Here is a 25,221-nt window from a genome sequence, read left to right as displayed (position 1 = left end):
GGATCCATCATGCCTTGTTACCACTGTGCAGGCTGGTGGTGGTGGTGTAATGTTGTGGGGGATGTTTTCTTGGCACACTTTAGGCCCCTTAGTGCCAATTGGGCATCGTTTAAATGCCACGGCCTACCTGAGCATTGTTTCTGACCATGTCCATCCCTTTACGACCACCATGTACCCATCCTCTGATGGCTACTTCCCGCTGGATAATGCACCATGTCACAAAGGTCGAATCATTTCAAATTGGTTCCTTGAACATGACAATGAGTTCACTGTACTAAACTGGCCCCCACAGTCACCAGATCTCAACCCAATAGAGCATCTTTGGGATGTGGTGGAACGGGAGCTTCGTGCCCTGGATGTGCATCCCACAAATCTCCATCAACTGCAAGATGCTATCCTATCAATATGGGCCAACATTTCTAAAGAATGCTTTCAGCACCTTGTTGAATCAATGCCACGTAGAATTAAGGCAGTTCTGAAGGTGAAAGGGGGTCAAACACAGTATTAGTATGGTGTTCCTAATAATCCTTTAGGTGAGTGTATAACAAAAATAAAGAACCCCCAAAGAAGTTAATGTGTCCTGTGTAGTGTATCAATTTCACGGGCTACATATATATGTATTTCCTGTTTGTCTCTTTGCTATTCACATTTCTCAGTGCACCTCTACATTTCGTAACATCTCTTGTATTTCTTTTTCTTTTTCAATGTGACAAAACATTGAACTCTGTCAATCAGAGCTAGTGGGCGGTAGCCAATGCGCTTATTGGCTAATCCAATGCACATAATCATCTTCAGAATCATCTTCATGTTCATGTTCATGTTCATAATCCTCTTTATGTTCATGTTCATAATCATTTTCATGTGCATCTTCATGTTCATAATCATCTTCATCTTCATAATCACGTTCATCTTAATTTTGGCACTGATCACCCTCCATAGACCAGAGCCATTGTACATTTAGATTACATTTATTGAATCATAAAATAAATTATGTTAATAACAAGAAAGCTCAGGAATCCAAAAAAGACCTTCACTGTACACAATTCGCAGATAATCATTAACACAAAATGAGTGACTGTAACTGTTACTAAAAAACTAAAACAGATAGGAGGAAGAAAATTAAACAATCTACTTTTTTTAACATGTAATTGCAAAATATATCTTCCGTGTTTGTGTGTAAGAGAGAAGGAGAGAGTGGGTGGGGGAAAAAAGGGGAAATTATGAATCTTTGTTTTGCTGAGTCTTTTAATTGTTGAACAATATCAGTTGCTGAAGCCCACACTTATGTACTTAGTCAGTGAGAAGAGTCTGTGTGGAAAGGAGCTCCTAATTGCTGATTGAAGGTGAGTTACAGATCACAGCACAATAACACCACTACTTGGGAAGTAATAACATAAATCCTGCTTGAGTAGGTCAAGTTCTCCAACACCATAACACCACAGCATAGAGATAATGCTAGCTCCCTGCATACACATTATTCGTTTTAGTCTGTTTGTGCTTGATTTTAGTTGTCTTTTATTAGGCCTTATATTGTACATTTTGTCTATTTACATGTTGCCTGGATGTTTTGAGAAAAGTGTATATTTTGCAGCAACTGTAATGGTGTCTGCTAAGCAAGATTGCAAGAAAGAAAGAAAAAGTTAGTTTTGCATTGCATTGAAAATGTGACTTGTTTAAGCATGCACAAGGAATTGCAAGTGTAAATTTTACCCAGTTGTGTGCTTTAAATATTTTGTTCACATTTTGCCAAATGAAGAGAGAACAGAGTGTATCTTTTACATTTTTTGGGGGGGAGTTCTTTGGACCATTCTCCATCTCTCCCTCTATCTCTCTCTCTCTCTCTCTCTCTCTCTCTCTCTCTCCCATCTCTCCAGTGACCTGCCTCTGGGAGTGTAGTCTGGTTTATATCATTGACAGAAAGCAGAAGGACAGAACAGCTATGGGTGTGGAAGAGACAGTCCTCTTACTGGAGGCAACTCTGCTCCTCCTGCCTGGTAACACTGACTGCCTGATTCAGTATTTGTGCACCTGGTATCCAAATGCCGACTGAAGCGCTTGTGAATGGAGATAACAGCTTCCACGTTAAATAAAGGTTAATAATGTGAGGCCAGCATGTCATAAACAGCTGGTTATAATAAGCAGTGTGATAATACACAAGGTATGTAATGTATAAGGATATGAGTAAACCAGCTGACATGACAAAACTAATACTCACATAAACTGGCTGCCAAACAACTCATCCAAGAAAATGCCCATGTGGACTGCAGGAGTCCCATGCAGGAGTCCCATGCAGAAGAAAGTAGAAATACATTAGAATGGAGTGTGGGTGATTATGAAGATGATTATTATTAGTAGTATTAAATTATGAATAAACTAATCCATAAATCTTTAATCAAAAAATAAAATTACAGACCCTATAGTCTGTCACTCTAACTATAGCAAATTTACTTGTGTTAAGAGGTCTGTGTATTTGTACCTATAGTTCATGTTACAATGACTACAGCAAAAAATTGTTACTCTGTGTGCTAATATCTACCACTATGTGTCTTCATGGTTCTGAATACTTTATTGTAGAACTTTGCAAAAATATTAAGCAAGTTACTTCAGTATTTTTTCCTCCCCTGTTAATGCTGGTAAATGCATCAGTGAAATAGTGTAATTTAACCACTTTAATTTAAAAATGTTTCTCTGTGCTGCCATTGAAGAAAATAGTTTGATATGTCTCAAAGGCTTTCTTGAGGGCTGGTGGTGACGTATCCAGTGTCACAGATCTGTGCACTGAGGGGCTCCTCTGTGCTCATACCCTGTACCTACGAATATCCTGACAATGCCACAGTGACAGAGAGGAAGTGAACGTATAAACCAAATTATAGTAACTTGGATGCCCCCCCTTTGTTTATCACAGTAGAGGGGAACATCTCGACCCTGAATACACAGGCAGAGTGCAGTATACTGAACAAAACAGGAGCTGCAGCTTCAAGTTAACAGGTATAAGGAGCTCTGACAGCAGGAAATATTACTTCAAATTAACAATAGACAGAAAACCAAAATCAGTCCTGGGTCTGAATGGAGTGAATCTCAGTGTTGCTGGTAAGATTTTAAAATCCCTTTTAACTAAAATAAATGTATCAAATGTACAATTGTAATTTGTTTTTATCTTTTGTTTGTTTGGAAACAATACATTCCAGCGATTTGTTTTTCTCTTTGTTTATCGTTTGCTTCTCCTTTGTGCCTGATGGTTATACAAGACTCCTCTATTTAGATAAGTCCTCCTTCCAACTGCTGATCTTGCTCAGTTGCTGAACACTTCAATCAGGTCTGTGTTTCCTACTGGATCCCACAGTACCCATTCAAGCAGAGCACCTGCCAGATCCATTCATAATGTGAACGAACAGCTAATTTATTTTCCTTTTTACCAGACGGTCCCTTGATAGTTAAAGTGAACACAAGACGCATCCCAGTCATTCTAGAAGGAAACAATGTGACCCTGACCTGCAGCACACAGAGCTGCTCTCCCAACCAGACAGAGTTCACCTGGTTTAAGGATGGCCGGCCCACCTACAACACCACATCAAACACACTGAGCTTTAATAATGTTTCCTATGAACACTCTGGAAACTACTCCTGTGCTTCAAAAGACAATACAAGTGTACATTCCCCACAGATCACTTTGAAGGTTGAAGCTGAGTCTACAGATGAAAATAATATTTCCAGTTTGTTAGCTTGACGGTGTGAATGATTCTGCAGATTTTGTCACTAAACTCTTAATGCAGCCCAGGTTTACTAGACATTTTATAAAAGTCAAAAACTGAAGACCTTCTTTGATAGAGGACACTGAATAGGAATGTATTATACCATTATAATAAGAAAATAACTACTGGTAGTAAATATTAATAGTGAAAGAACTAAATGACAGCTGACTGCTTTCTTCCAGATGCCCCAAAGGACACCAAGGTGTCTGTCAGTAAAATAGTGGAAGGCAGTTCTGTCACCCTGACCTGCAGCAGCAATGCAAACCCACCAGTGCAGAACTACACCTGGTTTAAGACCAATGGAGCTGCTGTCTGGGAGAAAGGATCAGGGCAGAGTTTCACCATTACAGAGATCAGCTCTGGAGACAGTGGGCAGTACTACTGTGAAGCACACAATAAACATGGAGCTCACAACTCTACTGCCGTACCTCTGCCAGTGACATGTATGATACATTTAATACCAATACACTGAAAAACAAAACTATGAGGAAGACGCTTGAACATGTGCAAATCCCTAAATTCAAACCACATTAATTTGCTATAGCTTTGTGGCAAATGTATTCTCTCTACTTGTAAATATCACACAAAATGCAAGTTCCACTTCAAAAAGATTCCACGAAAACTCCAAAACATCAAATGAGGGATCATAGGAAAGGTCATAGGAAAGTTGTTTAGGTTTAGTTGTTTAGTTGTTTTTTCCCCCCTTGTTTTACATTTCAGTGAAATCATCTCTGCTCATCACTGTAACAACACTGGTGAGTTTACTGTGCCTCACTGCAGCGATTGCGGTTATTTGTGTCATAAGGTGAGTACTGTACTATGTGTTCAGACTGCAACTCAACTCAACTCCCATAAAATAATGTTTCAACATTTCATGTTTAAAAAAAGCTTAAAATAAGAAAAACCATGCTAAAATTAATAAAGCAACATGGTGTCTATATAGTTAAGCTATATTTGCTAGTGGGATAAGATAATTATCTTAAATAAATGTAACTTTTTGTAAAATATGCAGAACATTATAAGTACATCACATCAATCTTTCAAAACTACATTTCTGCGATCAGTGTTTGTGTTCCTGGAAGATTAATTAAAATTAATTCCATGACAGATTTCTTTACAATTAAAATAAAACAAGACATTTACGCAAGATCAATTCAACAAATGCTACTTTAATAACAGGTGATATTTCCTGTATTTCAGACTTCTATACAGTTTTGTTTATTTTATTTTTTTAAATACCTAAAATAAGGAATACATTTGCTAAGAGTTTTTAGAGTAGTGTTATTTTTTGTTATTTTAGTACTAAACACTATAAGATTTCCATAGGATGTAATAAAGTTTAATTTCAGAAAAATCAGTCATTATAGGCCTGTATCCCTTGTCATGAACCTGTTTCTTATTCTTTTTTGTTTGCTTCGTTTCCTGCAAAGGAGGAACGCTGCAGAGTCAGGAGAAGAGGGTGACCTAAACGCAGTGACTCAGGTACACCTGCACTTCAGCCAAAGGCCCAATGTAAAGCACATTTCTTTCAATAGCTCATTAATAGTGCCAAATCACTGACAATGAAGCGTGAAAACAGGAGTCCACAGGAGTCTTTCATCAGCAGTTTCCTGTGTTTGTATGTGTGTGCATGTGTGTGGGTTTGTTCTGACAAGCATGTGATGTTTTAAATTCCTTGATCTTCCAATATTTGCTATTAAGAACAATCCTTCAGGCACTAAAACAAAACAATGGCACCAGGCAGCTTTCTGCTTCCCTTCTGTATCTCTGTCTATGATACCTCTCCTGGACATCTGCCATTCCTCCTACAGAGTGCCCTGGCCGATCCTCCCCATGACACTTACACTGCCCTCGACCTGAGGACTGTGTCTTCAGATTACGAGACATTGCAGGTGAGTCTCTGGGTAGCAGATATCTTCACAGCTGCATTAGTTGCAATGTGCAGAGTGCAGAGGGATGTACAGGGTGTGTCTGGTGTCAGATTGCCATTCTGTAGAACTCCTTAGAAGCTGTACTGAGTATGAACATGATCAGAAATGTCAAATAAATAAACTACTCTTCCTTTTATTAGGATACATATTTTGTGATTTAGTTTAACTGCTTTATCAATCGATTTTTTGATTGTTCTCTAAATTGAATAATGTTTAAACCCTGGGTTCTGAGTATCCGTAAGCTCACTCCACTCCCGTCCACTTTGTGTCTGATGTCACTCTACCTGTTCCTCATTTCAGGTTTCAAGAGATGCTGCTGGAGACGCCAATGATTATCACTAATTTTTTTATTATCTTGAGTACTTTTTCTTTTCTGGGTGAATTTATATATTTGTTTACTTTTATTATACTTTTATGTAGAGCCCGACCGATGCGGATTTTTTGGGTCCGATACCGATAATTGGGAAGCAAAATTTCCCTGATGACCGATATATCTGCCAATTACTTTTTTGTTCGTATGGAAAACAGACATTTTCTAGCATGGATCCCTCAAATCTCTCCCTGCTAGAGAAATTGTCTGCACTGAAAGCAGGACTTCTACATTTTACATAATAAACTTAACATTAATTTTCATCATAAATCACAACCACAAATCAAACATTGTAAAAATAAATTATAAGAAGGGAGAATAAAGGACAAATATGCATGTTCTATACATTAGAACAAAGACCAAGGTATATGAGCAAGGTTATAGCACAGGCAGCATAGCACAACTGCATTTGTTTTGAAGAAATGTATTTAAAAATGCCCTCAAAACTGTAACTTATTTAATACACATGTTAAATGTATTACAATATGAATCACAGCCAAAACACAATGTAAAATTTGAAATAGTTGTATAAATATAATGTATAGTTTCAGTTTTATTCAACATTTTCTGAGAGATGCGTTTTTCAGGAATTGTCTTTAGATGTTTTACTGTGATCTGAGTTTGCTTGTCATTTGGAGACAGTTTTTACATCCTGATATACAGTCAACATCTTCAGTGAACATTTACTGTTTTTCTTTATTTTAATTGCTATTGTGAATTTTGAAAAGCAATTTAATTAACTTTTCAGTAAAAATGCACCTCTATGCCATAGTATATGGTAGTTTTCAGTCGTGACGAAAATAAACAATAATCAAAACCATGGATACTCAGATGAAGCACAGCTTTCAAAAATACTTTCTATTGGTTATGAGTGTTTTAGTAAAACACTTTTGTATTAGTTTATGAGCCCTTTGTTTCTCAGTGTGTGTGTTTGTTTCAGTGTGGCGCTCAGTAGTGTGTGCGGCGCCACTGTGCAGAGAACCACTGTGGAGTCGGAAGCTTCCAGCGGAAACTAAAGCACCATAACTATGTTAAAAAACAATGGTAAATAATTATAATAACGACTGTAAAACCAAAGAAACAGCTATTTATTTATTGTCTGAAGTCTGACAATACAGAAAATATCAGTGTTATTAATGGCAGTTTAACATTTTCCTTCTGTGGGATTTTAGCCTTTTGGTATTGTTAATTATTACTTTATAATGCAGACTTCCTGCTCTGCCCTTATCTGTGACCCTGTACTGTTTAATCTAGTTTCTTTGATAGTGATTAATAAAAGATCATTGCTTATACCTGATTGGTCATGTGTGTCCTGGGGATCAAAGAGCCTGCTGTGGTGAATGGGGTGCAAGAGGCCCTCTCCTCTCAGGTGATCGATAAAAAGGGGTGGAATAGTCAATAGAGTAGAATCCCTACTCAACCCAGGGGTGCTATTGTAACACAGGAAAGACTTAATTTCCCTGAGTGTACCTGTAGTCTTTGTAGGGTCCATATGTCAACAACTTTCTCCACTACAACAGGTCTACCATGTGAAATCTTACTTGGATATAACTCCTTAAAATAGGAAATTTTACAGGTATAATACATTACTTTGCAACGAGAGAGGCTTTTTGAAGAATTCTAGTTTTAAGAATTAGATTTGCAGTTTGAATTCAACACCAACACCATTCAACATCACAAAACAGTATAGTCTACAGATTGACTGTGTTAATTTTAACATAATTGTATAGGCCTACTCACACGAGAGCACACATATGATAACATATTGCCCTCTTAGCAACCATTACAAGGATTTCAAACAAACAATTCTAAAATTACTGATATTATAGTATTTAAAGCATTGCAGAAGCCTGCCTCTACAACCTGGCACTTGCCCATTGTTCAGGACTCTTTACACCGGTGAAGTGTAATGATATTGCCAAGATAATACTTGACTGGAACATACATACTATGTTGAATCTCGGCGTGGTAGTAAGGAGTGAAATCTTTAAGCTTTTCAGCATCTAGCATCTCAGTGGCCTTGGCAAGCCTAGGGATATGAACACTGTCTATTAAGGTGCAAAGTATCATAGGGCTGGTACTCAAAGCAATAAAACAAGAAGTTCACCACTAAGATGTCTTTGATAAGTCCACATTCAGGAACACCATCATTTAGTTTGGCAACAATCAAAGTCTTTTTACAGAATCTGTTCCCATTTAGAACAAGCCACTTGACTGACACAGCATGTTGTATATTGTCAATATAAAAAAAAATACCTACTTGTTAATATAGAATGCACATATGTCAGCCCTTGTGCCAAATCACTTTTGACAACAAAAATAAACACTAATCTGGGCGCTTAACTCACATTAATTGCATATATATTTACTGAGCTCACTGTAATGAGTTTGGAGTTTATACAGTATGTCGGGTAACAAGTTCTAACACAAAGGTTATAATTCGAAGTTAGCCTGTATTTCTTAAAGCAACTGCAATGCACATGATGCATTGGTCAGTTCATAGAAATAATAACTAAAGTAAATTACAGTGTTTCTGAATTATGAACCCAGATGGCCAATGTTAACACAGGTTTCACATTAATGAAGAACATCATACTTTTATTAGCTGAACATAAAAAAATTACAGTTCACATAATACTGTGTGTGTGTGTGTGTTGACAGTGAAAGTATTGAAGAGACTGTATTATGTCTTATATTAAAATAGTATGTGATGTATTAAGTTCTCAACAGCCACTAAGGCAGTTCGGGGCATACCCTCTAGACATTCCTCTCTCCACTTTGACTTCTGCTTATTATGATAAGAGGAACACCCAAACAGAGAGAGAGCCCACAGCCATTTGTTAAAAGTCTGTCTTTGGACTTAATTGCTTCCCCAGATTGGCAGGAGCTGTCTTTGATAATGATTGATTGACAGTTGTAAAAGATGACAGTGGGAACGTACCTTTTACAAATACATCAAAGAAAGCCATTTGGTTTGCAGATCCCACACCTCTCCCTGGGAAGACAGATTGCAACCAGACTTGGGCTTGCACCTTTTGATTGGATGAACGACCACGACATTCCAGATCATTTTCTTATAAAGCTTCACTCATGTTTGCAAAAACTAAGTTCTCACTGTAGGAATTCCCTGACATGGTGCTTCCAAGCTAGCTTGTTAATAAAGTTTCTATTTCCTTTATCGCAACAACTTTTCCAATAATTTCCAAGAAAGGTTAAACACTTGGAGTCATGAACAAGGATCTGAACTTGTCTCCACTTCCTGGACCAAAACAAGGGTGAGTATTTTTATTCTACCACCCTGTATATTTAGATATGGCCTCGGGATTTTTTGAGGCTCTCAGATTAAAATTTAAAGTGAACTTGTGGAAAAGTATAGGTAAAACAAATGAAAAGAGTAGTAATATAGGGCACTATTTAAGGGGGGTTAAGTGGGATTTGACCTTTTGACCTTGAACTTGAGGATTGGATGGATGCATGTAAAGGACTGGACAAGGGAAGGGGATGTGAATAAAGTGTTAGAAGCATTGAAACAGTGGAATAGAGATCATGAAACTGCTCCGCTGCCTCTGATGTTTGAAAGTCACAACTGGGAAAGCGCTCTATCTGTGAATCATAGTAGAACTGTAATGACTCTGACTATGACGGGGTACAACAGAATCGTGTTCAGGAAAACACGCTATGCCAAACAAATTAGCTTTTTTTTACAATGCTGAACCTATTTTTATGGATCCTGAGGATGAAAATGAATATGTTACTGAAATGGATTTCTACGCCCAGGATTGGTCAAAAATGAAAACGGTCATAAAATAAATTAATGAGGGTTTTGAGGTCTTGAGGAAATATGTAGAGTTTGACTCTTTGGCTTTATTTGAACAGCGAGGACAGGCAAAAATGTTGCGGGGGTTGGTTGCATGCTGCCAAAGACATCGACGATGGGTCGACATGACCCCCACACCCCCACCCGTCTAACTGTGATGTAATACATGACGTAGTAAAAATATTGTATAAAAGTAGCCACCCCTTGCTCTTGGTTTAGATGAAAAGAGCATGTCTGTTATGAGACTCTACAGCCCTCTTACGAATGAGGACCTCCCTTGGTCATACAAACCGGACATTTTATACCAGCCTGAGCGCTCTTACAGCGGCTACCCGCCACTACCTCAAGACGAAACAGCCCGCTGTTCAATGGAAGTAACGACTAACACCACTGACTCCCCGGCTCAAGAGACCCCGAACATCGCTGCTTTTGCAGCGGCGTCTCAGGAGAGCTGTACTATGGCTCTAGAAACCTCAGGGGGCGTGACGAAGGTGACGGTTTTAGACCAGAGGTCCGCGCTGAAGTAAGTAGAATTATTAAGAACACCATAGTGTATATACTGAATGCTCTCATCGATCGAGCCCTGAAAGAAGTCTGCCTGGGGTGTGAAGTGAATCATCCTAGCCAGATGAGACACAGCTGTCTGTTTGAACCAGAAACATATTATTTCCATCTCTATTTCAAGGATTTTTACAAAAAACTGAACAAACCTTGGTTGAAATCAGCACTAGTCAAAGCATTATCTTATCATCATCTGCATGTCTGTCCCGTGCAGGTCCAGAAAATTATAGATGACATTTTGTTGGAGCTGAAAAAGGAGCCGTACATCAGGGAGAAACTCAACCAGCTGTTCGACGAGTTGGATGAGAGCAGCAGAAAAACCTCCGGCAAGCTGAAGGAATATTTCTTCCGTAAAGAAAGTAAAGCAGAGTACAAGGAGAAGGAATTTGATCTGTACGTAACCGACTCAGAGGCTGAAAGCAACTGAAAGCACCTGAAGATGGGGAATGTTCTGGATTGTTTCTGTAACCGGATTTGTCGCCAACAAACCGCAACAAATCTGAGGGCCCTATTGTATAAAGTATTGGAAAAGAAAGTGGCCGACGAGCACCTTTTCTCTACAGATTTGACTGTCGACGATGCTCAACTTTCAAACCTGGAGCATTTAATGGATGATGTGAAAAAGACTGAGGGGTATGAAAACTGGGCGGCTATGATCGCTGTTGCAAGGAACGATGTTAGACCATTTCATCAACATTTATATAATCTTTTACAAGTCATGTTTAATGAACAGTTGTTTATTTTTAAAATAGCTCATATTATTGTTTTATACATGTATGTAATCGATGTGTGTACTTATAAAATAAAAGCCGGTGTAGTAGTGGATATAGAGCAAGTAACCAATCAGTTGATATCTTTTTGTTTAGATAATGGGATAATGAGAATGTCTCGACAAGCTCCTAGGATGAAGGATTTGTACTACAACCCCGCTAAAGTAGGGAGTTTGGGGGGTCGGAAGGGATTCCAGAGAGGGCTGTCAGAGCACGGTATTAAGGCAGATAAGTGTGGCCAAGTGGTTGTCTGCGCAAGATGGTTACACCCTACATAAACCGGCTAGAATTAACTTTAAAAGAAATCGTGTGTATGTTTCAGACATAGATTCACAATGGCAGGTGGATCTAGTGGATATGTCAAATTTATCAAAACATAATAAAGGGCACACATTCATGTTGACGTGTATAGATATATTATCAAAATATGCGTGGGTGCGAGTGTTGAGGAATAAATCCGGCATTGTTGTTACGCAGGCCTTTAAAGATATACTCTTTCGGGGGCACTGTCCTAAAAAACTACAGTATGATAAAGGTAAAGAGTTTCTCAATAGAGAATTCCAGAATCTTTTTAAAAGACACAAAATACATCATTTCACCACAGGGAACGAGCTTAAGGCCTCAATTGTGGAGAGATTTAACAGAACTATGAAGACAAAAATGTGGAGATACTTCACAGCTAACAATACTCGAACGTATCTCAATAGAGTTCAAGAGTTTGTGAACGCTTACAGCCACAGTTATCACAGAAGTATTAAAATGAGACCTGTAGAGGTAGATAAGAGTAATTATTTTAAGGTCTTTAAAAAAGTCTATGGTCCATTTAAAGCCTCAAAGAAACAGATTTACAAGTTCAAAGTACAAGATGTTGTCAGAATTTCAAAGCTACGGAGACCTTTTGTAAAAGGTTATGAGCAAGCTTTTTCGGATGAATATTTCACCATTACAGAACGTGTGCCTAGAACCCCGCCGGTGTACAGGTTAAAAGACTACGACGGGGAGTCTATAGAAGGTACTTTTTATGAGGAGGAGTTACAAAATATTGTAGTGGGGAATGATAGAGTATTCAGAGTAGAAAAGATTTGAGGGAAAAAAAACTGAAAACAGGAAAAAATATGTGCTGGTAAAATGGGTGGGGTGGCCTGAAAAGTTCAATAGCTGGGTTTTGGCTAGTGCGGTGTGGGACATACGGCCGGTATACAAGTGAAAGCTCATGGAGGATCTTTCATTATGGGTCATGAAGATGGAAGAGGGAGGATTCTATGTGACGCTGCCTAGTAACGCGTCCCTCGACATTTATCCTAACAACACCATTTCTAGTTTTACGGTCAAATTTATAAAACCTATAGAACTGCGGGGGCCCTGGGAGGTGGGGTTGTCGGAAATACAGTACCCCCACACTTGGGCTGTAGTACGCGATGAAAACTCAATTTTGGACGTCGGAATTAAAAAACAGTGGACTTTCATATTACAAGACGGCTATTATGAAAATATCGAAAAAGTATTAGAAGAGATGAACAAACAGATCTCTGGAGGGAAACAACCTGTCAGATTTCATTACAGTTCGATTAAAAATAAAGTTTACATAGAGGCCGCACCTACGATAAGAATTAAAACCAGCGGTAACCTAGGCCGTATTTTAGGGTTTTACGCCAACAAAGAGGATGAATTTAAGGATATAATAGCTCCATACCCCGCGGATATCCGCGCAGGATTTTACACCCTTTATGTCTACACGGAAATCATTTCACACCAGAGGGTGGGGGATAGTTATGTCCCCCTTTTAAGAAATTTACATATTAAGGGTAAAAACAACGATGTGGTCACAATTACTTATGACAAGCCACACTACGTACCTGTCTCCAAGACTCATTTTGACAATATTACGATCGAAGTGAAATCGGATCAGAATATTGACATACCCTTCCGTTTTGGTAAGGTTATAAGCAAACTACATTTTCGACCCGTGAAACATTGTGTACACGGCTAAAATAACTATCATGAGGGGTTATGTCGATCCTAAAGACTATGTGAACTATTACAAAATGCAGGCCGGTAACGGTTTGCCCGGGTTTGCTGGAGCTAATGTGATGAATGGGAGCGGAATAGGTGGACTCTTTCGAGGACTTTTCAGGATGGCTATGCCTCTTCTCAGGAGAGGCTTTGATATAGCGAAACCGCATCTTAAATCGGCCGCCAAACACATCGTAAGCAATGTGATCAACAGCGCTATGACCAGATCCGCCAACAATGATAATCAGGAGGGTTCGGGTCTAATGGTCCTGGCCAGACGCTCTCGTAAAAGACAACGCCCACCCGGAGGGCGGAGAGTGGTAGCTAACAAAAGACAGAGATTTTCTTATTCAGCGACAGACCGTAGCAGAACTCGTAAGAGTAGGCAGCCGAAAAAGAAGAAGAAGAAGAAGACCGTTAAAAGAAAACCTAAAAGAAAGCCAAGAACCTGTTCGGGATATATATTTTAATCATGGCTTTTGTACACAACATGTCGGAAGAATGTGTGAAATCAGAACAAGATCTGTTTACGGTCCCTTACACGCAAACAAGTATTGATAAAAGCATCTATGTGGAGATTCCGCCTCTTTCGGCCATTTCAGAATCCGCCCCTCTGGAATTTTTCATAGCCGGTAATGGTGAAGATTATTTAGATTTGAATAATACCCTTATTTTACTCACTTGTAAAATTGTGACTGGTGGCCACCATCTTCTCACAAGTGGACGTAACCCTGGGGGATAGACTGATAAGTCAATGCAGTAATACATACCCCTATAGAGCACTGATGGAGTGTATACTTAATTATAGCGAGGAGAGTCTAAACAAACAGTTCAGCCCCGGGCTGTTTGCCAAAGACACACTGGCCGCCATGGATGTCAAAGATCCAGGTGGCACCAACGTGGGTCTGAAAAAAAGAGCAACATTTTCAAAAGCAAGTAAAACAATTGAGCTTTTTGGTCATGTTCATTCCTACATATTTTTTCAAGAGAAACTGATTCTCAATGGGGTTGATATTAAGATAAAAATGATTCAGAACAAAAATGAATTTTGTCTGATGAGCGATGATGATGAAAAATATAAACTCATTATTTTATCGGCCTCGCTGTTTGTTAAAAAGGTATCCGTTTCACCGGCTGTTAAACTAGGCCACGCTCAGGCTCTAATGACCACTAACGCCAAGTACCCCATTGAAAGAGTCTATATGAAAGTGCACAGCATCGCGGCAGGAGCTCACGGACAGCTCCCAAAACATGTCATTATCGGGCTGGTGGATAATGACGCATTTACAGGATCATATATTCAACCCGATTTTCAAAATGGTTGCACGGTCCGTGAATATTACAGTCTAGTTCTCGCTACAGGGAAACATCTGAAGGACCAGCCTCTGCTGATAAACCGCGCTGAATACATCAACAGCTACACTTTGTACGCCTTCAACCTAACCCCCGATGAAGAGTGCGGGCAACATTTCTCCCTGGTGAAAGCAGGAAACATGAGACTGGAAATACGTTTTAAGCAACCCCTAGCCAGTACTGTAAATATGGTTGTGTATGCCGTGTTTGACAATATTATAGAAGTGAATCAGAGAAGGAATGTGCTCTATGATTATTATTAAACATGAACACCAGAGAGCTCACGGCTGTCATGAACTGTAACCCCCACACTAAGAAGCTGTTTCACGGAGTCTATGCCTGCGATCAGTTACCTGAATTGAAGCTAAAGAACTTACCCGCCATGTTTATAATTAACACTCACCCTGAAACCATGCCCGGAGAGCACTGGCTGGCTATTTATCTGACAGAAGATCATTGCTTTTAATTTTTTGATTCCTATGGAAACCCTCCAGATTTTATTCATTTTCTAGCTACGATCAACAACTTTTTAATAAACAAATGTAAAGAACCGGTTTATAACTGCCGCCAAGTGCAAAGTCTACAGACTACAGCCTGCGGTCAACACTGTGTGTTTTTCTTATATCATAGAGCGAAAGGTCTCCCATACACAAATGTTATGACGCTGTATGGCACTGATTTAAGAAAAAATTAAAAAACGGTGTCCTGGTTTGTTAATAATAATAACTATGTTAAATACCTAACATGTATACAGAATGTCTGTTCTTGTACAGATTTAAAAAATGTCATGCGTGTTAAAGAAAAGAAACATAATCCGATATAATCATTACATTATAAAATGTGAAAAAAAAAACATTACAGAATAAGAATATATTTATTTATATATATATATATATACACTCACCTAAAGGATTATTAGGAACACCTGTTCAATTTCTCATTAATGCAATTATCTAACCAACCAATCACATGGCAGTTGCTTCAATGCATTTAGGGGTGTGGTCCTGGTCAAGACAATCTCCTGAACTCCAAACTGAATGTCTGAATGGGAAAGAAAGGTGATTTAAGCAATTTTGAGCGTGGCATGGTTGTTGGTGCCAGACGGGCCGGTCTGAGTATTTCACAATCTGCTCAGTTACTGGGATTTTCACGCACAACCATTTCTAGGGTTTACAAAGAATGGTGTGAAAAGGGAAAAACATCCAGTATGCGGCAGTCCTGTGGGCGAAAATGCCTTGTTGATGCTAGAGGTCAGAGGAGAATGGGCCGACTGATTCAAGCTGATAGAAGACCAACTTTGACTGAAATAACCACTCGTTACAACCGAGGTATGCAGCAAAGCATTTGTGAAGCCACAACACGTACAACCTTGAGGCGGATGGGCTACAACAGCAGAAGACCCCACCGGGTACCACTCATCTCCACTACAAATAGGAAAAAGAGGCTACAATTTGCACAAGCTCACCAAAATTGGACAGTTGAAGACTGGAAAAATGTTGCCTGGTCTGATGAGTCTCGATTTCTGTTGAGACATTCAGATGGTTAGAATTTGGCGTAAACAGAATGAGAACATGGATCCATCATGCCTTGTTACCACTGTGCAGGCTGCTGGTGGTGGTGGTGTAATGTTGTGGGGGATATTTTCTTGGCACACGTTAGGCCCCTTAGTGCCAATTGGGCATCGTTTAAATGCCACGGCCTACCTGAGCATTGTTTCTGACCATGTCCATCCCTTTATGACCACCATGTACCCATCCTCTGATGGCTACTTCCAGCAGGATAATGCACCATGTCACAAAGGTCGAATCATTTCAAATTGGTTTCTTGAACATGACAATGTACTATACTGGCCCCCACAGTCACCAAATCTCAACCCAATAGAGCATCTTTGGGATGTGGTGGAACGGGAGCTTCGTGCCCTGGATGTGCATCCCACAAATCTCCATCAACTGCAAGATGCTATCCTATCAATATGGGCCAACATTTCTAAAGAATGCTTTCAGCACCTTGTTGAATCAATGCCACGTAGAATTAAGGCAGTTCTGAAGGCGAAAGGGGGTCAAACACAGTATTAGTATGGTGTTCCTAATAATCCTTTAGGTGAGTGTATATATATAATAAAAGGAAGTTTGTTATGTTGTAAAATTGTGAAAAAAACATTACAGAATAAGAATATATCATAAAAGAAAAAATCATGTTGTAAAAATTGTGTAATACATGTCAAAATATGGATATACATCGTAATAAAAGTATCAGACTTTACTTTACTTTACCCCTTTCCAACTATAAGTACTCATTTATGCCATTAATAAATAAATTAAAAGCGGTAGGTTTCTTCTTATCCTAGCAAACATTCTATTTTTTATTTCTTCTCTTTAGCACATAGACTACAGGCCAATCTTGGGGCAGCAAACCCGCTCTGAGTCGATAGTCTTCGGGAGTTTGCGCTTTTAAATCCACTTGCAAGTATCCGTAAGAGTTTTTAGTCACGTCTTCGAACGATTCCAAAAATAATTTAGATTGCCTGGGGTACATTAGCCAGGCCAAAGTGTTCACCTGCAGCTTATCTCTAGGATTTTTGAAAATAATAATATAATTAGCATTTAAATTGATCGTTCGACTCTTTTTACCTTGAAAAAATAAATTTCGAACTAGATAGACGATGCTCAAATTTCTATGGTGTGTATATTTTGTAAAAGCTTTCTCCACTTCGCTATTGTTGCTAGCTGTTTCCATAAGATCGTCTATCACTATTAAATTGCATTTGTCACTGGGTAACAAATCATCGTCGCAAAGCGACGCGGGGACACCTTCCACAAATTCAAGATTTGTAATTTTAGCCAACACCCAGTGTGTGGTGAGGAACGGGGCCCTAGGCTGCTACCCCACTCACGTCACCTGCATCCTCAGTAAGGGTTCGAGAAAAGAAGCCTGGTAAACTGGGATGATACATTTTTACATAATACTGGGCTCTTATGCATAAAAAGTCACTTTTAGCTGACATTCAAGAGGCCGTTGTGCTGCACAGCAGAAAAACAAGGACAAATGAAAGCCAGAACTAGTTTACAGAAAAGCTACCGGTCACAGTTGCACCTCGGGGAGCACAGGAACAGGGGACCCAAGTGCAGTGCATGGTCTGATAAATGCGGGATCGGGCAAACAAGGCAACAAGGGAGAGACAGAGTCATGGTCGGAATGTCAGGCGAGGGTTCAAGGAAACACGGATACCAGGGATACAGGACTCTAGGAGAGGACATGGGAAGAAGGCTCAGGATTGCAATGACTACTGGCAAAACTTCACCCCGAGTGAGAGAAGTGAGGGGATTATATAGGTCACAGGAAACCAGGTGGGAAGGTGCAGGACGAATAGGAACATAGGGAGAGTGAACAAGTGCACATGGGAGACTGGAATGTTAATAGATTGATTGACAGGAGCTGGGAGAAGGGACATGGAAAGACAGGGTGATAGCGTCTTCTAGTGGAGACAGAGGGTGAGTACCGGGGAACCGTGACACTACCAAAAAGGATTAGGAAAAATCCCAAAGCAGAATTCCTAAACAGAAGCAAATCAAAATTCAATGTGGAACTCCTGAAGAATGACCAAATAAACAAAAGGCTTCAAATAACAAGTAAGTACAGATGACAGCGAGGGGAGAGAAAGGGAATCCATCCAACACTGAATTATCTCTGTCTGTGTCCAGGTGAATGGCCAGCCTGTGTCTCTGCCCTGGAAGGCAACCAATGGGCTGGCAGTGTCGGTGGTAGAGGTGGCAGTGGTAATGGAGAAGGAAGGGAAGGAGGTGCATCTGAGCTCCATGGGCAACCTCTCTGTGACTGTACCCAACCTCCTGATGGGCGGTCTGAAGGGTCTGTGTGGCACCTACAACAATGAGGCCGAAGACGACCTGAGGATCAAGGAGAACTTCCTGACAGCTGCCGCTGCAGAGTACATCAAATCCTGCATTTCCAAGGACTTCCTACCTCAGTGGTGAGGCCCCCTTACTTAGTTAATCCAAGTCACATTAATTAATTCCTGAATGTATTTACCTTATTCTTCATATTTTCCAGAAATGGTTAGTTTTAAGCCAGTGGCTCCCTGCACTGATCCTGGAGAAGCTCCCAGTGTCTGCCGGCTGGCTGCCGTTCATTCCAGCCCCAGGTATTGTTATTGTTGTTGATGTCACCCACTGACATTACTGATCTCCACCTATTTAAGGCCTGAGAACAACTGCCAAGTCTGAAATACAATTATCAGTTGTTCAGTTAAGAATTAAATTAAGACCTCAGCTGGGATGACAACCAGCAGACACATGGGCTCCTTCAGATGTTGCTTTGGATTGAGCTGCAAGTGTCCTCAAGCCTAAAAACAGTGTTTAATAATATTAAAAATAATTATAACCAACCTTTTTTCCTGGAGCTGTTTTAAATGACATCACTCTCAGAAGGCAGCTCTGCCCCTGCAATAAAATCCACAATGAGATACCCTCTTAAAAATAAATGACACCCTCTTAAAATTAAAAAGATTGTGTTGTTAGCAATATGTTTTTATTGTTTTTCAGCAGACCATTAATAATCAATACATCATGAGGTCCCGTCTCAAGGGATAATGGATAACAAAACAAACCGAAATAAAGATGTTAATCTCATCTGAGTTCTAATTTTCCCCATTTCTTCTGTCCTGCAGTGACTAAGCCATCAGAAGAGAGAGCCAAGACCTTCCTTCACACATTCTTGCTTCTGTAGACAATTAGCCAACAGCAGCCCAATGATGTGTTAGAGGAGTTTACTGTAGGACTGTGCAGACAGAACTATAGAATCATCCTGAGCAAGTCTGGTGTACAGTTTCCTTCTTCTTAGAAAAGAAACAAAATAAAATTATCTCATCATCAATGCGTATTTTATTTTGAAATCACCCACAATGTCTCTATACCCTATGCACAGAACTTTCCAACAGCTGGAAGTGGTTGAAAAGTTTTCCATACACTTGATATGGAGAAGAAGAAGAAGAAGAAGAAGAAGAAGAAGAAGAAGAAGAAGAAGAAGAAGAAGAAGAATGAATAATTCTCATTGCACCTTGAACCATGAGTGAGCTCAGATTCACACACTGAAGCCACCTGGAAATTACTTACATTTTTCTTCTGTTTCTGGTGCATAAAAGGAAACAGTAGAAAAAGCTCTTTACAAGATTAGCTCACTATTCATATACTATCACTATCTCTATTTTAACCAACTCTAGCAGTTCTCTCTCCTGGCAGCTCTTGCCAAACGAGTCTAGGATGTGAGCAAACAATATTAAACCTACATATTTCACAACACCACAGTGTCATATTGAATATTAAACACTGACAACTGCTAGCACGACAGAATGCGGAAACCAATCTCAAAACTGAATTTGACAAAGTATATCAACACATGTTCTTTGAAGAGTTTCCAAAATGCCTTTCTTTTCTAAAGAATGGATTGCTTCAATGAATACGCAGAATAAAATGTTACACTGTACATTACATTACATTATTTGTCATTTAGCAGACACTCTTATCCAGGGCGACTTACATTTGTACCCATTTATAGAGCTGGGCATTTTACTGGAGCAATCTAAGTGAAGTACCTTGCTCAAGGGTACAACAGCACTGCCCCACCCGGGCAGAGTTGAGGATGAAGATAAAAGACAAGATATTGGGTGGGCGGACAGATGGATGGACAGACAGAAAGACAGACTGGCCGGTAGACGAGCAGGCAGGCAGACAGGCAGGCAGACAGGAAGACAGGAAGACAGATTTACATATTTGCATGTATATATGATCCTGTCAATGTAAAATTAAATATCTTTACTGAGTCGTAAGGGTCTCCAAATGATTAAATGTTATTTGATATTTTTCTAAAAAACTTATTATGCAGAGCAATTATAAACTCTCAATACATGAAAACATGACATGTAATGAACCAGATCCAACCTTTCTTAGTAAGACAACATACATTCCCAATAACCATCAACTAGTGACAACAGAATAGCAAGACACCAGCAGCTATCTGGACTGACACAGAGTATTGGTTTTAAGTGTTGCATGCAAACACTCTTCAAGTGTAAGACAAGGGCCACATGTATGCAACATTGATAAATACAGCCCAGGGGGCCACCTGCCAACAGAGAGTGAGAAACATAAGTGCTTAATAGTGCAGCTTCAACCCTCACTAGTAGTAGCAGGTGCAGCAGCTCAAGAAAGGCACAAGAGTGAATGTAGGGAATAAAGGAAAACTGGACTCCAGTTTCTGTGTTAAACAACTATAGCACTGGATGAAAGGTAGCCAAGAGAACTGGCCTTTCAGTACCAGCGCTCCCTCATTCCCCGGGATTCCCCTGTTCAATCAGAGCTGCCCAATACTGCACTGCCCAGGGCTCATAGGCTAAGGGGATGCCGGTTTGTCCAGTGCAGAGTAAGGTAGTGAACCAAAACAGGCTCTCTGCACATTCTGTCAAACCACAAACTTGACATTTCCAGTGCAGGCAAATAACATGCTAAACAGGTGACAAAACATACAAAACTTCTTCTTTTGCTTTCCTCTTTTTCCTTATCTGTTGCATCTGTGTATCAGAGATTAAAAGTAGCAAAAGTGGTGTCTGCAAAACAAATATATAAATAATATCTATGTAGGCCTATGTAGCAAACTATCTCTCTACACCCCATCATAAGAAATAATACATACAAAATTGCTGCAGTAATATTCCCTGATCCACACATGTAGTAATAATATAAACCTCTGTGTTTGCATTTGCACCCCGAATCTCATTAGAGTCATGAATGATGCGCTATGGACCAGAGACATTGTACATGTAGATAAGACCTGCAATGTTTTGAACGTATTGAATTGCTATGTTTTAGTTAAATTGAATTTGTAATGACTGGTGCCTTATACTTAGCTGTATTTTTGCACTTTGGTTTGCACTTATCTTGGTAGTCGCCCCCAATTAATAAGGGCATCTGCCAAGAATTAATAATAATAATAATAATAATAATAATAATAATAATAATAATAATAATAATAATAATAATAATAATGTATCTCCATGGTTATTGAATCATAACATAAATTCTGTTAATAAGAGTAAAGCTCAGGAATCCAGTGAAGACCTTCACTGTACACAATTAGCAGAGAGTCATTAACACAACACTGAGTGACTAACTGTAAAAAACAAAAACAGATAGGAGGAAGAAAACTAAACAACCAACTTTTTTTAAATTGCAAAATATAAGTTCCTGTGTTTTTATGTGAGAGAGAGAGAGAGAGAGAGAGAGAGAGAGAGAGAGAGAGAGAGAGAGAGAGAGAGAGAGAGAGAGGGTGGGGGAAAAAAGGGGAAATGATTAATCTTTGTTTTGTTGAGTCACTTAATTGTTGAACAATATCAGTGGCTGAAGCCCACACTTATGTAATTAGTCAGTGAGAAGAGTCTGTGTGGAAAGGAGCTCCTAATTGCTGATTGTTGGTAAAGGTGAGTTACAGATCACAGCACAATAACACCACTACTTGGGAAGTAATAACATAAATCTTGCTTGAGTAGGTCAAGTTCTCCAACACCATAACACCACAGCATAGAGATAATGCTAGCTCCCTGCATACACATTATTCATTTTAGTCTGTTTGTGCTTGATTTTAGTTGTCTTTTATTGTACATTGTGTCTATTTACATGTTGACTGGATGTTTTGAGAAACGTGTATATATTGCAGAAACTGTAAGGGTGACTGCTAAGCAAGATAGAAAGAACGAAAGAAAGAAAGAAAGAATGAAAGAAAAAGTTATTTTTGCATTGCATTGAAAATGTGACTTGTTTAATATGCAAAACTGCAAGTGGAAATTTAACCCAGTTGTGTGCTTTAAATATTTCCTTCACATTTCGACAAATGAAGAGAGAACAGAGTGTATCTTTTTTTTTAAATTTTGGGGGGGGGTTCTTTGGACCATTCTCCATCTCTCTCTCTGAAGAACTGAAGCTGCAGCTATGGGTGTGGAAGAGACGCTGCGCTTACTGGGGGCGACTCTGCTCCTCCTGCCTGGTAACACTGACTTCCTGATTCAGTATTTGAACACCGATTGCAGCCACAGCAAATGGAGATAACACCTGTTAAATAAAGCTTATTAATGTGAGGCCAGCATGTCATAAACAGCTGCATATAATAAGCAGTGTGATCATATGCAAGATCTGCAATGTATACAGATATCAGTAAAACAACTGACATGACAAAACTAATACTCACATAACATGCTATTCAACAAAATTATTATATTAGAACAGTGATTAAGATGATGGTGTTTATGGTGAAGATTATTATTATTATTATTATTATTATTATTATTATTATTATTATTATTATTATTATTATTATTAGTAGTAGTAGTAGTAGTAGTAGTAGTAGTAGTATTATTGACAAATTAGATTACATCATTATGTATAACATTTTTTCACCTGGTAATGTTTGTAAATTATTTTTAATGTAATGTAGTTGTAAGGTCTTAATAACTGTATAGCTTGGACACATTCTAAATAAGTTACTACATCTTTTGCATCATCACCTTTTTACAGTTTAAGTAAAATTTGTATTATGTAAATATTACTCTGTGCTGCCATTCATGTTTTTGTTTCCATTCAAAGCAGTCTTTTGTTTTACCTTGGTATGTCTCAAGGGCTTTCTTCTGTAAGTTTGGTGTTCTTCCTATGTGTAATATTGATTAATTGCTTTCTCGGTATACTGATTATTTAACTGGTGTTTTGCAGGTGTGCTGGGTGGTACTCTGGTGGTGACGTATCCAGTGTCACAGATCTGTGCCCTGAGGGGCTCCTCTGTGCTCATACCCTGTACCTACGAATATCCTGACAATGCCACAGTGACAGAGAGGAAGTGGACGAATTTACCAAATAATAGTAACTGGGATGCCCCCCCCTTTGTTTATCACAGTAGAGGGGAACATCTTGACACTAACTACACAGGCAGAGTGCAGTATACTGAACAAGACAGGAGCTGCAACTTCAAGTTGACAGGTATAAGGAGCTCTGACAGCAGGAAATATTACTTCAGAATAACAATAGACAGACACCCAAAATCAGTCCTGGGTCTGAATGGAGTGAATCTCAGTGTTGCTGGTAAGATTTTAAAATCCCTTTTAACTAAAATAAATGTATCAAATGTACAATTGTAATTTTTGTTTTTGTTTTGTTTGTTTGGAAACAATACATTCCAGCGATTTGTTTTTCTCTTGTGGAGTTTATCGTTTGCTTCTCCTTTGTGCCTGATGGTTATACAAGACTCCTCTATTTAGATAAGTCCTCCTTCCAACTGCTGATCTTGCTCAGTTGCTGAACACTTCAATCAGGTCTGTGTTTCCTACTGGATCCCACAGTACCCATTCAAGCAGAGCACCTGTCAGATCCATTCATAATGTGAACGAACAGCTAATTTATTTTCCTTTTTACCAGACAGTCCCTTGACAGTTAAAGTGAAAACAACAAGATGCAACCCAGTCATTCTAGAAGGAAACAATGTGACCCTGACCTGCAGCACACAGAGCTGCTCTCCCAACCAGACAGAGTTCACCTGGTTTAAGGATGGCCGGCCCATCTACAACACCACATCAAACACACTGAGCTTTAATAATGTTTCCTATGAACACTTTGGAAACTACTCCTGTGCTTCAAAAGACAATACAAGTGTACAGTCCCCACAGATCACTTTGAACGTTGAATGTGAGTCTACAGATGAAAATAATATTTCCAGTTTGTCAGCTTGAAGGTGTGAATGATTCTGTACATTTTGTTACTAAACTCTTAACGCAGCCCAGGTTTACTAGACATTTTATTAAAGTCAAAAACTGAAGACCTTCTTTGATAGAGGACACTGAATAGGAATGTATTATAACATTATAATAAGAAGAGTACTGGTAGTACATATTTATAGTGAAGCAACTAAATGACAGTTGACTTCTTTCTTTCAGATGCCCCAAAGGACACCTCAGTGTCAGTCAGCCCCTCTGGTGAAATAGTGGAAGGCAGTTCTGTCACCCTGACCTGCAGCAGCAATGCAAACCCACCAGAGCAGAACTACACCTGGTTTAAGACCAATGGATCTGCTGTCTGGGAGAAAGGATCAGGGCAGAGTTTCACCATTACAAACATCAGCCCTGGAGACAGTGGGCAGTACTACTGTGAAGCACACAATAAACATGGAGCTCACAACTCTACAGCTGTACCTCTGCCAGTGACAGGTATGATACATTTAATACCAATACATCGAAAAACAAAACTATGAGGAAGACACTGTTGAAAACCTGCAAATTCCTAGACAATTCAGAACGCTGCCCAGTCCAAATTCTATATCTTTGTGGAAAATGTTTACTCACTCAAAGGAATACTGCACATCTCTGCACTTGTAAACACCAAATGCTAGTATAAAGGGGCTCATAGTGTACAAGTTCATTACCATGACATCATCCCTAGGTGAGCACAGAAGAGTGATGGGAGAGATGGTGGTTCAAATCCAAGCGGGGGCTCTGACCACACGTGCTACACGAGTCCCACTTGCAGAGATTAATTCAAACTGATAGTCCAACAATAATTAAATGGTGCACATTTGAACTTACAATAAAGCCCCAGTTTCAATTTCA

The 25,221-nt window shown here is 39.3% G+C and overlaps 2 long non-coding RNA genes across 2 annotated transcripts; both read left to right on the top strand.

Moving 5' to 3' along the window:
* Positions 1-1,253: 1,253 nt before the first annotated feature.
* LOC136764874 (uncharacterized) lies at positions 1,254-7,325 on the top strand. The gene is made up of 6 exons (XR_010821254.1): positions 1,254-1,343; positions 1,875-1,994; positions 2,906-4,557; positions 5,183-5,234; positions 5,564-5,644; positions 5,984-7,325. It is a non-coding gene; the product is annotated as an uncharacterized LOC136764874 (long non-coding RNA).
* Positions 7,326-22,016: 14,691 nt separating this feature from the next.
* LOC136764138 (uncharacterized) lies at positions 22,017-23,698 on the top strand. Its single transcript, XR_010821150.1, has 3 exons — positions 22,017-22,056; positions 22,549-22,619; positions 23,339-23,698. It is a non-coding gene; the product is annotated as an uncharacterized LOC136764138 (long non-coding RNA).
* The last annotated feature ends 1,523 nt before the right edge of the window (positions 23,699-25,221 follow it).

Source organism: Amia ocellicauda, chromosome 12 (genome assembly GCF_036373705.1).
Source record: "Amia ocellicauda isolate fAmiCal2 chromosome 12, fAmiCal2.hap1, whole genome shotgun sequence".
Lineage (NCBI taxonomy): Eukaryota > Metazoa > Chordata > Actinopteri > Amiiformes > Amiidae > Amia > Amia ocellicauda.
The sequence above is the reverse complement of the archived record's forward strand: the minus strand, read 5'-3'. Positions and strand labels throughout refer to the sequence as shown.